Source organism: Manis javanica, chromosome 7 (genome assembly GCF_040802235.1).
Source record: "Manis javanica isolate MJ-LG chromosome 7, MJ_LKY, whole genome shotgun sequence".
Taxonomy (NCBI): domain Eukaryota; kingdom Metazoa; phylum Chordata; class Mammalia; order Pholidota; family Manidae; genus Manis; species Manis javanica.
Window position 1 is genome coordinate 126015006 of NC_133162.1, and position 15160 is coordinate 126030165.

Genomic DNA, 15160 nt, shown 5'->3' on the forward strand with positions numbered 1-15160 from the left:
TTTTTTCTACTTGAGACACTGGCTTTTGTAAAAGTGAAGTTGGTTTAAAAACACCAAAATCCCTGAACCATATTGCTGAGGCTGCTGCTGCTCTTCTTTTCATTTTGGTAGAAGTCAAAGTAAAATATTCTGGCATATGTTAGTCATTTTATGTTCTAAGAAAGTCACTGTAACTGTGCTAATAGCAATATTTTCAGCAGCCGTATTCAAGCACATGCCTTTGGAACTGTACAATACCTTGCAACTTCTGGTGGGGGTGGTGCATAGGTGGAAACTTCCAGGTGAACAAAAACTGCCCCTTTCCCTATGGCTGTTGAAGTGCGCCCTGCAAGAGACTGAGGTTTGAAGTTGTTCTCCCCACTCACACACTATTTTTTCCCAAGAGTAGTAGAAGATATTCAGACTGAAAATAATCATGGGCAATTGGCTTGTCATTTTCTAAAGTAACCTTTTTATTCAAGTAAAGCAAATTCGCTCAAGTAATTTATTCATAGGAATTACAAAACATGTCATTTAAAGTGGGTGTTGGGATATTCAGGTCATTTAGAAGTCTGTGGTTAAAAATAAAATGACCTACATATATAGCTCTACTTTTTTTTTTCTTAAGAGAAGTTTAAGCTTTTAATTTTTGTTTGACACTGGTCCTGATTCTGTTTCTGTTGGAGATGTAAGTAGCTACTCTTCCAGTGTTCCAAATAAAGAAAAGTCCTTCTCTTCTTCTTCATCGCGTCTTGCCAAGTTTTGTGAGTTCTGTGTCTTTTCTGATACGAGGCGTGTATGTATGATGAACAGAGAAACTGGAGAAGGTGGTGAGCAAATGACTCCTCCAAGAAAAATCAAAGACAGTTTGTTAATTGTTCTGAGAACTCCTTTCCTACTTTAAAAGGAGGGAGCACTTGAAATGGGGACTTGTCCCAATCTGCTTTTGGGCAGTAACTGGAGCATAAAATGTTGAAAATCAATTATGTATTTAGGGAGATGAAACAGGCTGACATATTGAAGGCATATTGTGTTCTGTTTTGGTGGACAAAGCAGGGCAGTTACATCATATTCATGCAGTAAAATTGTGTCCCCAGGGGGTGAGACACAGAGGATAACATCCTGATGTACCCAAACTTAACAAACATGAGAATATTTATGCTGTATGTGCCATTTGTTCTGGGGAAGAAATCCTATCTTAAAAATCGGCTCTGCTTTTTTGGTTGTTGGCTGATAAGTAAAGAATTTGATTTAAAAATGCATTCTTGGCCCAGATTTATAGCAATATGGTCAATTTGCAATGCATTAAACATTCCCTCTGTCAGTCAGGTGGCCAGATTTTTGCAGAGAGCAGAGAGAGTTACAGACTTCTCCTGTAGCCCACCGTGCCTCACACAGTGCCGATGGCTGCATAGCTCTTCGTAGATTTGCGGGGCACTTGCGTGTGTGTTGTCTTAGGTTCACTTGATAGGAGAGGCCCCTGAGAACTGGGCTGCGTTGAGTCTGAGGCCGCATGACTCATAAATAGCTATTAGTCGGCTAAGGCTGCCGTAACAAAGTACCACAGACTGGGTGGCTTAAACATCAGGTGTTTATTGTCTGAGTTCTGGGGGCTAGAAGCCCAAGATTAAGGTGGCAGCAGGGTTGGTCCTTCAGAGGCCTGTGAGGGGGCAATGTATTCCAGGCTTCCCACCTTGGGGTGTAGATGACCGTCTTCTCCCTGGGTCTCTTCACATCATCTTCCCTCTAGGCATGTCTGTCTCTGTATCCTAATTTCCCCTTTTTTTCAAAGGACATCAGTCGTACTGTATTAGGGCCCACCCTAATGAGCTCATTTTAACTCAATTACCTTTGTGTAAAGACCATTTCTCCAAATAAAGCCACATTCTGAGGCCCTGGGAGTAAGGACTTCAACATGAACTTGAGGGCAAGGGGGTCAAGGGTGTGTGTGTGTGTGTGTGTGTGTGTGTGTGTGTGTGTGTGTGTGTGTGTGTGTGAGTGAGTGAGTCTGTGTCTGTCTGTCTGTCTGTCATAATTCAGCCCATAACAGCAGATCTGGGGTCACACTCTCTTCTTTGTCTCCACATTCAACAGCTTTCCCCAGCCCTGTTTAATACGTATTTGTTGTTCGGTTTATCTGCAACCTGGACAGGGAAGGCCAAACTTCCTACTCACAGAAATACCAGCTCCTCTCCTCACAGCTCCCTGCCATGCTGGCTTATAGGTCAAAGGAATTTCTTCAATGGCAACAGTTCTGCTTGAGTTTTTTAGTGAGTTTTGAAAACATTGATCTTTTCTCCCTTTGACCCCTGGAGTACAGAAATACTTATCATTTGGTATACACCTTAGTTTTAAAGAGATATAAACTGTGTACTTTGCCTGTGATCTTTTCGCCTTTAGTCTTTTTGGAATATGTTTTTTGTGCTGCTGGGGGAAAATTGATCATCGGTATTTAAGGACAGCCAGCCACCCAGGTAGTTGGGCTTTTCACTGTCTGGCAGCAGTGGAAATCAAAGTACCAGCTAGTTTCACCCACACCGAGGTGGGGTTAGTACTGAGAATGTCATATTTACAAGACAAAATAATATCCTATCCTATCACTGTCAATCCTCCATATTGAAAGGGATCTTTCTTCCTAAACAACATGTGTGCCCCAAAGTTTATTTAAGAAATTTCCAAGGGTAGTACAGTTTGGTTCAGGACTGTAACTTGTGGTGGATGGCCCTGTGCCTGTTGGGAAATAAGTGTTTGCAGTGGTTCTGAGTTGGGAGTCCTACTGGATACACCTTTGTGTGTGTGCTTCTTGGGATAAATGCAGTTTTCAAAGTAGTTTTAGGCTTGTTTATATTTTACGTTTTTTGTTTTTGTTTTTAATTGAAGGACCCATGCCAAAGAAAGTGCAGCATGTAAAAATTTAAAAGTAATACTCTGAATGAAACGGTTTGGGACATTCTCTTGCGCTTGTTGATTTAGAGCCTGGCAGGATTCAGGGTGTGTGTTGAATGCTATTCTAAAACAGGCATGGATCAAAACCTCTTGTCACTGTTGCCCAGCGTCCCACAGTTCAAAGGCAGAAGTTACATAGTGCTTGGCAAGAAGCTCCCATTTCGTATATTTGTTGAGAGAAAGTGAGAATGAAGCGTCTGTGTAGAAGTATTTTGTGATGACGGAAGATATCTGCTGTAGACAGGTATTAAAAGTCTATCCCACTGGCCTCATACTCTATTTGCTGCAGATGCATTCCCAAGGGGCCTCCAGATTGAGAAGAAAGCCCACTGTTGTACGTTAAAATAGTTTACACTCCTCTTCTTAAACTATTATAGGAAATGCAATAGTATTTGGCTTTTGAGAACATGAATTCATAGTGCATTTGGGGTCTTTGCAATCATTACCAACTTAGTTCTAGCAAATAGCCACAAAGCAAATTATGCGGGCTCTAGTAATTCATTTTTTAAAAAATTGTGCTAAAATAAAGTAAAATTTATATTTTAACCATTTTTAAGTGTACAGTTCACTGGTAGCAAGTACATTCGAATTGCTGCTTATTCCTCATCTCCGTCCACCTCCAGAACTCTTTCGTCATTCCCAAGAGAAACTCTGTACCCATGAAACACTACCTCCCTGCTCCCCTTTCCCCTGCCCTTCCAACCTGGGTTCTACTTTCTGTCTCTATGACTTCACCTGTTCTGGGTACATCATGTAAGTGAAATCGTCTATCTTGTTTTTTGTGTCTGGTGGATTTAGTAATTCTTTAGTGGTATCTGAATAGCTTTCACCATCTACCATTTTCTTTTTGATCATAAAATAATTCAGTAGGTAACTTTGAATCTTAAAGCTCTAGGTCGGAAGTTCAAAACTCACATGCCTTACAGGGACCAGAAGGTGGTAACGTCTAATGTTTATGAGCAGTTGCTATGCATCCGGCAGAGCTCTAAGCACTTTGCAGTTAACAACACCTTTCCCCTCGCACCAGCCCTATGAGGTAAATACTATTAATAGCCCAGTTTTGCCAATGGGAAACTGGAAGGTGAATTACTTGCCTAAGATAATATGGCTAGTGTGTGACAGAGCAAAGATTCCAGAGCCCAAGCTCCTAAGAAGTTCCTCGATTATGGGCAGGTGGATGGGCTGTGAAAACAGAATCCTGAGCCAGTGAGGGAGCCCGCTGATGGTAAAGGACTAATCAGTGGGGTGCTGGAGGTGCAGGTGCTGCTCAGCTACCCTAGGTTGTTGCTGGGTTGAAGGTGGCTCAGAACTGCTGGCACACACGTTCCAGGAGAAGCTAGACCTCCTTATTTATAAATGACCTTTTAATTTCTAAGTGTTGGCAGTGTAACTCAATCAAAAAAATAAATAAATAAAGCAGGTGGGCCAGGCAGAGTATCTGTGGCTCACTAGTTTGAGACCTTTGCTCTAGAGGTTTCAGGATAACCTATACTTACCCAGGCCTCTAACAGTTTGTATCCCTGGGACACTCATCAGTTGGCATTGTTTGGACCCAGAGGCAGGGTCTTGCTGATCATTATTTCCCCAGCTGCAATTCCATATAGCAATTTTCAATAAATGTGTGCTGATCGAATGAGTCTTTACAGCACTCATGATTTCTTCCCACATGCTACCAAGAGCTCACCGAAAGTCTAATTTAAAGCAAAACAAAGCCAGTTGATTTTATGAGGCTCCTATCCTTTCATGAAGAGCTTCACAATTGACTGTTTCATTTTGGCCTCTGCTGAGTTAACAATGCTGATTAAACTAGGACTTTAAAGTGTTTTGTTTTTGTTTTTTTAGAAAGTCCCAGTAAAGAAATTAAAATACATGCTTTGTATAACAAATACAAACCTGAACCTCCTTATTTTAATAACAGCCACCAACTTTTATGACATGTTTACTGCATGTTAGCCACTGTGTTAAGGATCTTTCACACCTTGTTTTCTTTAATTCAGAGTCAACTAATTAAGAATTTATGGATTTATACTTGGAAGGACTTGAACACACCTAATTCACTTTGTTGACTTTGTATGTGAGGCTGGTCAGAGCAAACAAATTTAACAGGTTAGTCCAAGGTCATACATCCTGTGTATGGTACAGTCAGGACCCTCTGGCCACACACGTCTGTTGGGTGGTATAGACATAATCCTCTTGGATACACACATCTGTTACATGGTGTAGCCAGTGTCTCTTTTTTTCTCCCATCCAGTAGTCTTCTTCTAGCCACCGTAGTGATTCTGCTTTTATCTTTCCATCATCCGCAGGAACTTTATGTGTTCCGCAGGAGGCTTTATGTGTGTTATCCCTCATAAACAGCTTCTGAGCTGAGGATCATTACCAGGGTATTTGAAATAGTGGCTAGTGCAGGTGTAGTATTAAGAGTATCTATTGTGCCTTTGTGAGATGCCTAGAGTCTGGAGTTACAGGTGGTTCTGAAAAAGGGACCCAAGTCTTTACCTAATTAGCACAGGACCCTTTGAAAGAGCTGGCCATTTTACTGTAATACTATAAATGAGAATGTAAGGAGAATGTTTAGCTTCCAACAGGTAATTCACCTCTGAGTGACACAGTCATCATCACATTCACCCAACATGTGACCCTTTGCCCACGTTTGGTAGATGACAGTGGTTTGCAAGTCCGTGTTTGCAGCTGGAGGGCAGCGTTTGGGTCCTTCTCTCATGCAACTGAAAATTAAGGCTTTTCTTTTTACAAGTTATTTTCCCAGTGACAAAAGTAATCTGTGCTTCTGGTGCAAATCTTTTTAAAACCACAGAAAAGTGATTTCCCTTTCAGAAATTCACTGCACACATTTAAAAGAGCAAATTCATGTTAAGTTGAAGAGAATACCACTGAAATTGAAATACAAGGAATTGCTGAGCTAAGATCAGTGTTTTTTCACATTTCCTGTCTGCCACGCAAACCCAAAGGAGATTGCTCCGCTGTTAAAAGAAAAAAATATGTATGAAAAATACGGACAATCCAGCACAGGAATCTTCATTACAGGTGGTCCACATGCAAGAGAAGGGCACACCCTATAGTGTAGATATAAAAAAGAGCAAGAGTGTGCGATACAGACCTTAAGTTGGTGGTTGAGGAAGACTGGAAAATGGGGACATGAAACTGCTACTCAAAAAATTAAAAACATAAGACCGCTGACAGTTTTTCCTAGAGGAATTAATATATCAATTTCTTTTTCATTGCAAAATTGTGTAAGAAAAGAGTTCTTTAAAAAAGCTTAAAAGTAGGCTTGAAAATCCTGGATATACATTATTTACTTGCTCCCAAGAGCCTTTGGAGGTGTTCCTAGTCTGATCATTGAAGATTTGAAGGCTAATAGAGGGGAAGCAACGTGACTCCTTGAGGTGACACAACTTCTCAGGGGAATGGCCAGAAAGCCACCCTTTCTCGGCTGGCTCTCTTAGTGGCCTACTACAGGAGATTAGGGATTGCATGGGGACAGTTTAGTTCGTTACCTGGCAAGCTGGTTATTCCAGACACAGTTGTAATTTTGGGATTTAGCAGGAAAGCCCTCTGAGTCACTGGAATAGACAGTTCATGCATGTCATATGCACCTTCTAAGTGTGTGCCCAGCGTCCCTTCTATCTGGAGGCCATTTGAAATGTGGATGTTGGTGTATTTTCAGGGATCCTAGCCATTAAAAATGATAATCTGGAAATGAGAAATGGAGGTAGGCCGCAGAGGTCTGCCTGGGGAAGGCCATCAGCTAGGGAGGAACATGTGCCGTGCAGCCTGATGGGTCTCTTGGTAGGACAGTAACTGGGTTTTTGTGATGACTGCAGGCTAGGTCTTGTTAAATTCCCAAATAATCATCAGTGCATACTACATACCAGGCCCTGAACATATTATGATAAACAAATTAGGGTCCCTTTCTTACAGTCTAGGAGGGCAGATGGTTTCCTATGCAAATACAAGACAGTGTAATAAGAGGAACCTGGAAGAGGTGGATGGGGTGTAGTGCTCGCTCAGGGGAGACTGGGACCTCTGCTCTGGTTGAGAATGGGAGGTGGCGGGGCTTGAGGAGTGACTAGGAGTCGTCTAGGTGGAGTAAAGGGACATTCCAGATAGAGGTCTGTGTATGTTAATAAGGTGGCTGGAATCTGGGTAGTAAATGTTAAAGATAGTTTAACTCCAGATGGATAACCGAGGTCTTTTAAAAGTCATACAAATTGTCAAAAACCAGCAAGTAGTGAGGCATATAAAGAACCACATATGCTCATCAACCAGCCTAACAAATTTTAACTCTTTGCTGATTTGTTTTACTAACCCTGTTTTTTTTTTATGTGGTTAGAGCATTTCAAAGCAAAGTCCAGACATTAAAGCAGTTGACTTGTGAAGAGTTTGTAAGCATCTCTAACTGATCAGGAAAGCTCCCCCTCCCCTATGCCATTATCACAATACAATAAGGATAATTCCCTGATACTCATCCAATACCAGTCCATATGCATGTGTCCCCTGTTAATACAGGTTTTACCTTAAAGGGAGTGGTTTTGTTATCTAAAAGATGCATTTATTTAGTACTCCTAATTTTTCAGTGATACTAGATACACAGAGCATTAATTAATGTCATAGTTTTATTCCTTTCTTTAGAAATGTTACATAGTTTATCTGGTCTTATTTTTGGTTGTATTCAGTCGGACTGGCCCTGATGCAGGGCTGTTTCCTATAACCTTTTTTATGACTTACTTGTCATATAGCACGGCCTTTCCTGGGATTCAGAGAACGCTCAAAACAATGAGGGCTGGATTACAAACAGCTTAGGGTCCTCTGACCAGTTCCTTTGCTTCAGTTTGTAGCAGTCAGTGTTGAGTTCATGAGTTGGGAGTGTGGAGTCGGCTGGGCATAGTACTAGCCCTGCAGCCGGTGAAAGCTGTTTCCTAGATGCCTTCTTGGCGCGACCAGCTCAGTGTCAGCGCCAAGGTGTGCCAGGCTCGTTGCCATCTCCACAGGCTCAGCGTGGGTCTTCAGGGCTTGACCTGGCCCCTTGATGCCTTCCTCAACCGCCTCAGCCTGCTTTGGTTCCCCGTCCCCTCTCCCTTGCTCCTGCCCTGCGCTCCAGCCCTTAGTCATGCTAACCCGTATTGTTTTGACTTCTCTTTCATGTCGGTATTATGAAGCAGTAGAGAGATGGGAATTTGGAAGCCAGCATAATTTGAATTCCTGAGCCTGTTTCTTTCTTTCTTTCTTTTTTAATTGTGGTTTAAAAAAATTGCATAACATATCTACCCTCTTAACAAATTTTTAAGTGTACAGGCAGATTTTTAACTCTAAGTACAATGCTGTACAGCATGTCTCCAGAGCTTTTTCTTCTTTATGAGACTTTATACCCACTGAAAAACATGTCCCAGTTCCCCGTCCATTCAGCCCCTGGTGGCCCCCATTCTGCTTTCTGCTTCTATGAGCTTGACTACTTTTAAATACCTTGTATGAGGTGGAACTGTGCAGTATTTAACCTTCTGTCATTGTCTTATTTCATTTTGCCTAATGTCCTCGATGGTCATCCATGTTGTAGCCTGTGACAGGATTTCCTTCTTTTGTTAAGGCTCAACAGTATTCCATTATGTATATGCCACATTCTCTTCACCCATTTTTGTCTGCCAGGGGACATTTAGGTTGCTTACGAAGAGTATGTCAGTGGGCATGAGGATGCAAATGTCTCTTTGGGATCCTGATTTCAGTTCTTTCAGATAAATACCCAGAGGTGGGATGGATGGATCATATGCCTACCTTTCTCCTTTTAGGTTTGTAACGGGGAACTTGTGTAATGTGTGGCATACAAAGCGGGTCCTCTCCTGTCTAGAATCACTGGGCAGCTCCTCTCGGGCATGCATGTTAGCTGTGCTTTATTACAGGTAGGTAGTACTTCTTTCCTTATTAATGCCTTGCTGTTTTTGGCCATGCATTCAGTAACTTTGAGAATTATTTTGGAAAGAAGTCATCATATATCCACCCTCCACTCCAAAGTAAAAAACAAACAAACAAACCCTTTTATTCACTGGTCACTCACAGCAGCTGTGTCATTGAGGAAGTGTTGACACTGCTTTTGGATTTTAAATGACTACGTGTTGTTCCTTCCCAGGGCTGAAAAAATTGCAAGGTTGGAATTTTCAGGATGGTTAACAAGATCAAAAAGCAAAGATATAAAGCTGTGCGGGGGATTTTTTTTTCTCTACAAAATAATAATAGAAAGCAAAAAATTTTAAGTATTGCAAAAATAAGCTTTGACCAGAAAATAAAGGTTGCTGTTTTTCATGTTATTTTGAAGTGGAAGACAGGTTAGTCAGCTAGAGTTCTTAAGGTTGCCCAATTTTTTAAAAGGATATCAGTTATTAATATGTATATATACATTTAGCTTTGTTTGGAGGGTTTTAAAAGATGAATTGATTTCCTAGGAGAGCAGACTTACCTAGTTATTTTCATATTTTTAATTCCATAGCTATAGGCGTTAAAACTTTGAGGGGGTTGATTAGAAGCCGATTCCCCTCCACCCAGGGGAGACATAGTTGTAGCCATTTCTCTGATATTCAGGTTTCATCTTAGACCTAGTAGACGAGGGTGCCATGGCTTCAGCATACTACAGACAACAGGGGGTGTTGAATTCTCAGGGAAAAGAGATATCCTGTTTTTTCTTGCTTTGTTGATGTTTTGTGGCTGGGGTTTTAATTTCTGAGAGATCCAGATCCTGTGACTTATTTGTGTTCTGGCCAGAGAACCCCCAGCTTTTTATGATCTGAGTCATTTCCTAGTGAGGCTCAGTTTGGGCCTGCAACTCCTCACCCAGGAGTGGGGGCATATGGTGGGGGCAGCGACTTGGTGTCTGTAGCTGGGAGGAAGTCCAGTGTGCCAGGGGGAATGAACAGGGGACTTAAGTGCCAATGGCCTGGCAGATTGTGGTCTGGAGTGACCTAGGGCATCAGAGTGCCCTGTCTGCGTGTCCCCTGACCGGCTGTGGCCCTGTGGGTTCAGAGTGGACCTCCAGGCCCAAGGACAAGGAGCACATCAACCCCCAGGGACTTGCAGGTTATCAGGAGAAGAGCTCAGGCTCAGTTATCAGAACCCAGCTGGAGGGTGAGTTAGGACTGGAATGCAGTAGAAAGGAGCTGAGTTACTAACACCAGGTCAGGGCTGGTGAAGCAGCAAGAACAACTTGGCCCGAGCTGTTTAAATTTCTATTCTAGAAATTCTTGCTGGATTTCAGCCAGCAAGGGGAGGGTGGGAGCAAGGGTCAAGAGGCTTCAGCTGTGGGGAAGGAAGGGCCGTAGAAACTGAAAACATCAGGCCAGGCCTGGAAGTCCCAACAGCCTCGACCTGCAGAGGGAGGTTTTCAGGACCCTGGTAGGTCATCGTAGCCTGTTTGTAAATGAATGGGGCTTAGAGTGTGAGGGGCGTATTCAACAAAGAGTTTGAAACAAGACTGATGATTACTTTTGTGAACCTGAAAGTACATTTTGTTTTTAATTCAATTTAGATAAAAGACTCCTTAAAGCATGTGTAAACCATAACCTTGTATTATACAACTACCAGTTAAATTCATTAAAGTACTATCTTCACTAAACCCCTTGCAGATCAGTATTTTTTAATGCTATTACTTAGCAAGACCTAATTATGCAGTTATCCATAATCAGTTCTGAATAGATGAATGATTGAAGCTATTTGAGGTTAGGTTGCTTTAGATCAAGGAGAAATGCACCCCAGCCTTTGTGGTTCGGATGTGTACACACAATGGTGTAGAATTTATTCCTGGGCTCTATGTGCCATACAGATTAGATTCTAAGATAAACCAAAACATGCCCCAATTAATCACAGAATTTGAACATTTAAACCTCTTTTCATTTTTACTCTGTAAGAAAGCAAGAAAATCAATACCTTTAAAGACTATAGAAATGCTTGGGTTATTTTATTTATTTATTTTTATTTATTTTTTTTATTAAGGTATCATTGATATACACTCTCATGAAGGTTTCACATAAAAAACAATGTGGCTACTACATTCACCCATATTATTGAGTCCCCCACATACCCCACTGCAGTCACTGTCCATCATTGTAGTAAGATGCCACAGAGTCACTACTTGTCTTCTCTGTGCTACACTGTCTTCCCCATGATCCCCCCACACCATGTGTACTAATCACAATAACCCTCAATCCCCTTCTCCCTCCCTCCCCATCTGCCCTCCCACACCTGTCTCCTTTCGTAACTGCTGGTTCCTTCTTGGAGTTTGTAAGTCTGCTGCTGTTTTGTTCCTTCAGTTTTGCTTCATTGTTATATTCCACAAATGAGGGAAATCATTTGGCACTTGTCTTTCTCTGCCTGACTTCTTTCACTGAGTATAATACCCTCTAGATCCATCCATGTTGTTGCAAATGGTAGGATTTGTTTCTTTCTTATGGCTGAATAGTATTCCGTTGTGTGTATGTACCACATCTTCTTTATCCATTCATCTACTGATGGACACAGGTTGCTTCCATGTCTTGGCTATTGTAAATAGTGCTGCAGTAAACATAGGGGTGCATATGTCTTTTTTGCATCTGAGAACTTGTTTTCTTTGGATAAATTCCTAGGAGTGGAATTCCTGGGTCAAATGGTATTTTGATTTTTAGTTTTTGAGGAACCTCCATGTTGCTTTCCATAATGGTTGAACTAGTTTACATTTGCACCAGCAGTGCAGGAGGGTTCTGCTTGGGCTATTTTAAAACACACTCTTTTAAATGCCTCTTTCCTTAAGATCATCTGGCCGTAGGGCTTCTAGATGGATGGAGTGGCACAGGGTCAGCAGACATCAGCTTGATAAACAGAGGTGGGGCGTGTGGTGTCCACACAAAGGTGAAGTCTATCTGCTCAAGGAAATGTTTAATCTGGTGAGGAGCTGTACTCACAAATACAGTGAGAAAAGGTAGATGGAAAGTGATGCGTATGTGGCAAGTGTGAGAGTAGCTAGACCGAAAGGTTTCTGATCATCACGGAGTGGTGCGGGTTGTGTACTTGCCTCTGACAGTCTGTCCTTGTGTCAGTGACACTGGAGGCCACATAGAGACAGGACGTTGTGGATGCATACAGTGCCCACTCCCGTTTCTGAGAACCCCTGGGTCGTAGGGCCTGAGGCTGGCCACATGGGCATCTTCTCTCCTGCGTATAGTGGCTGGAGACCCGCTGAAAGTGAAATAACCTTTTCTTGCTGCCTGGGATAATCTCTCAGAGCTACTAATTGTGCTGTTTTGAAGTGCTTTGTTTTGGTGTACTTGGACGCTTTTGGGGATTGAAAAGCTATTTAAACTGTATAAGCCTATAATCTGCTTGGAATTTTATAAACTGTCTCTTGTCAGTCATAATTTCTCAGGGCTGTCATTGTGCCTTGATCCAGCAGTTGTCCTCCACCCTTTTAATTTATGGTGACCTGGGAAACCAAGTATTTCCCTTCTGTTAAAATTGTGTCTACAAGAGGATCAAAATAGCTCTCAGGAAGGGCCTGGGAAAGAGGTGTTGGATAGGGGTGGGGAGAGGCTGGGAAGTTGAATTGTGTGTAAATTTAGTTGCAGATTCTGGCAGCTGCAAAGACTGAATGAATCTTGGTTCCTAGTTGTTTGCTGAACAGTTGAGATTGCTAGCTCATGACTTCTGTCTTCCCTGCTTTTCCCCACTAGTATGTAAATCAATCTTTTCTCCCACCCTATTCTGAATCAAGTTTGTTGGGGAAATAGAGGAATGAAAGTTTTCTCAGGGAGAACGAGAAGGTGAGTGAAGGAAAATCAGGGGCTGAGGCCAGAGGCTTGGTCTGTCAGTCAACCACTGGTCTTGAAAGCTACGATATACCGAGGCCTGTGGAAGATACAGAGGGGGATGTGGGCCCTGCCTTCGCACACTGAGTTGGGAGAGGGAAATAACAGACCCGGAACCCTCCCATGAAAGTGGTACAGAAGTCATATTGGTACAGATGGCCCGCAGGACATACTTGGGAGACATTGGTAAAGGGCAGATAAGGCAAAGCTGATTAATTCACGGTGAGAGACAGAAATTGAGGAGGCATCCTAGCTGGACACCTGCTTTTTGTCTCCATCACAGAGGGCAGGTGGAAGGCATGTAGCCCTAAGAACTCAGGAACCTGGCTTAGAGCCTAGAATTAGCTCCTCAGCTGGAGGCTGCCTTCCCACCCTCCTCCCCTTCACCCAGGTGCCCAGGTTCTCTTATCTAGTCACTGCTGCACCTGAGAACACCGTGCTGCTAACTGCAGTTCAGTTCAGATTCAGCCCTCGTGTGAGCCGACTGGTTCTACACCTAGGAAAGTTCTCTTCTTTGGGCGCTGTAATTCCAGGCGTTTGTCCTGAAGTGAGTGTGTGCTTTGTCAGATTTGGTGTGCAAGGAACTATGCATCTTGGGTAAAAACAAAACAGCAGTTATTCGACAAACCAGGAGAAACTATAGTGGTAAATAGTTTAGATTTGTCACATGTGAAAACCAGCATATTGTAATCACTGTCAGGGCGTAAACACCTGACCTAGGGATGCTCTTTGTAGATGAGCTTTGAATTGCTATCTCTTGCCACCTTGATGAGGGGGCCATCCAGGGCTTACTTGGGAGCATCGCAGTTGGTCCCCACTGCTGTCTTCTCAGGGAGGGTGCACCTCCAGCCCACACTTGGCACCCACCTGAGTGATCATCACCTGCAAGTTGTTAGCCACTTGAGCTTCCTCCAGCTCTCTCCCCTTCCCAGTTTTTAGGCATAAACACTGCCCCCCCCCACCTCCCCACCCCCGCCATATGCACAGGAGGCAGGTCACAGGCAGTGGTTTGCAGTCCTGGCTTTGCATGAGAATCAGCTGGTCAGCTTTTAAAAGTACTGACATTTGGGCCCCCTCTCCAGAGATCCTGTTTTAATTTTTCTGGGCATCAGAACTTTTAAAGCTTTCCAGGAGATTCTAGTGGGTGGCCGAGATCGAAAACCACTTCACTGTTTGAAGGACACCTGTCTCAAGGAAATGGAGGGACGGGGGGCTGTAAGATTTGAAATGGAAATAGGTATTTTTAAATATATGCCTTTTGCTGCTCAAGTCCCAAATAGATTCCAAGTCTCTAAAGTTCTTCCTTATTTCAGCCTGCTTTCCATGAAGCACCAGTTTCCAAAATGAAACAAAATAAAAACGAGTTCTTTTGCTCACTTTAGGATCACTATGGTATTGTTTTCCACTCTGTCCTGGCACCTGCCTGTGCCCTGGGCCTCCTGGGGCGCTCTCAGCCTGGCAGGTTGTGACAGAGAGGCCCTGTGGATAAAATGGTAGTTCCTGGGGCCAGGATTCTCACCCGGCCCTGGTTGACTAGCTCATTGCATACCTGTGGGCAATACATGGCTATTGACTCTATATAAAAAGCTCCACCCAGTACCCTGGGCACGACATGGTGGCAGGGCTGCAAGGCTGCAGGAGAGCAGAGCAGAGGCTGGAGTGGTAGCAGCGCCGAGGACAGAGGCCCAGAGGATGACTGTGTGGGATGACGGTGCAGAGAGGCCCAGAGGACGGCTGTGTGGACAGAAGGACCCAGAGGCAGAGGCCGGCTTGCTGCATGCAGACTCTCTGAGTGAACGGGCTTCTAGTGACTGACCTACCACCTGGAAATGAAGTTGGGTATAACTCTTTCACCCCAAGAAGGTTTTGCTATCAATGTCTTTGGTCACACTAAATCCATAGCAGACTTGCCCGGGGCTGAAACCCATTGGCAAGACAGGCCCCCATCGTGGTGGTTGACCTTGCTGGGCCTCATCCTCCAGTGGAGCTGGGCTCAGTGCTGTCAGAACCTTTGGGCTGGAGCGTTTAGACTGACACAGGGAGTTCGTGGTCACATGCCTTGGGCTGTGAACACAGTCAATAGTCTTTGTTTTGTGGTCTGAGGAGGCCCAGTGCTGGGTGTCTCACTCGAGGATTTCAGCCCTGGGCAAGTTCACTCTGGATTCAGTGAGACTGAAAAATGACAACGGAACATTCTTGGGGTAAAAGGGTTTATACCCAATTTATTTTCATGAGGACAGGTCAAGCACTGGAATCCCATCCGCCTCAGGGTAAATCTGTATGCAGCAAGCAGGTCTCTGCCTTGGGCCTCACACCATCTCGCAGCCCCAGAGCACTGGGTGGAGCTCTTCACATGGAGTCAGTAATAGCCTATTGCCCACACATGTGCAAGCCTGCGC

General features: G+C 43.5%; 1 protein-coding gene across 9 annotated transcripts in view; it reads left to right on the forward strand.

The window, feature by feature from the left end:
- The window catches only part of TANC1 (tetratricopeptide repeat, ankyrin repeat and coiled-coil containing 1), a 215019-nt gene that overhangs the window by 29692 nt on the left and 170167 nt on the right, over positions 1–15160 (forward strand). Inside the window, exon 1 of one of the 9 annotated variants that reach the window (XM_036995894.2) lies at positions 8816–8837. The exons of the other annotated variants lie outside the window; for them this stretch is intronic. The gene's annotated coding sequence lies outside the window, so the exon portion shown is untranslated. Of the gene's footprint in view, positions 1–8815; positions 8838–15160 lie in introns of those variants that run through there. 9 annotated transcript variants of the gene reach the window in all.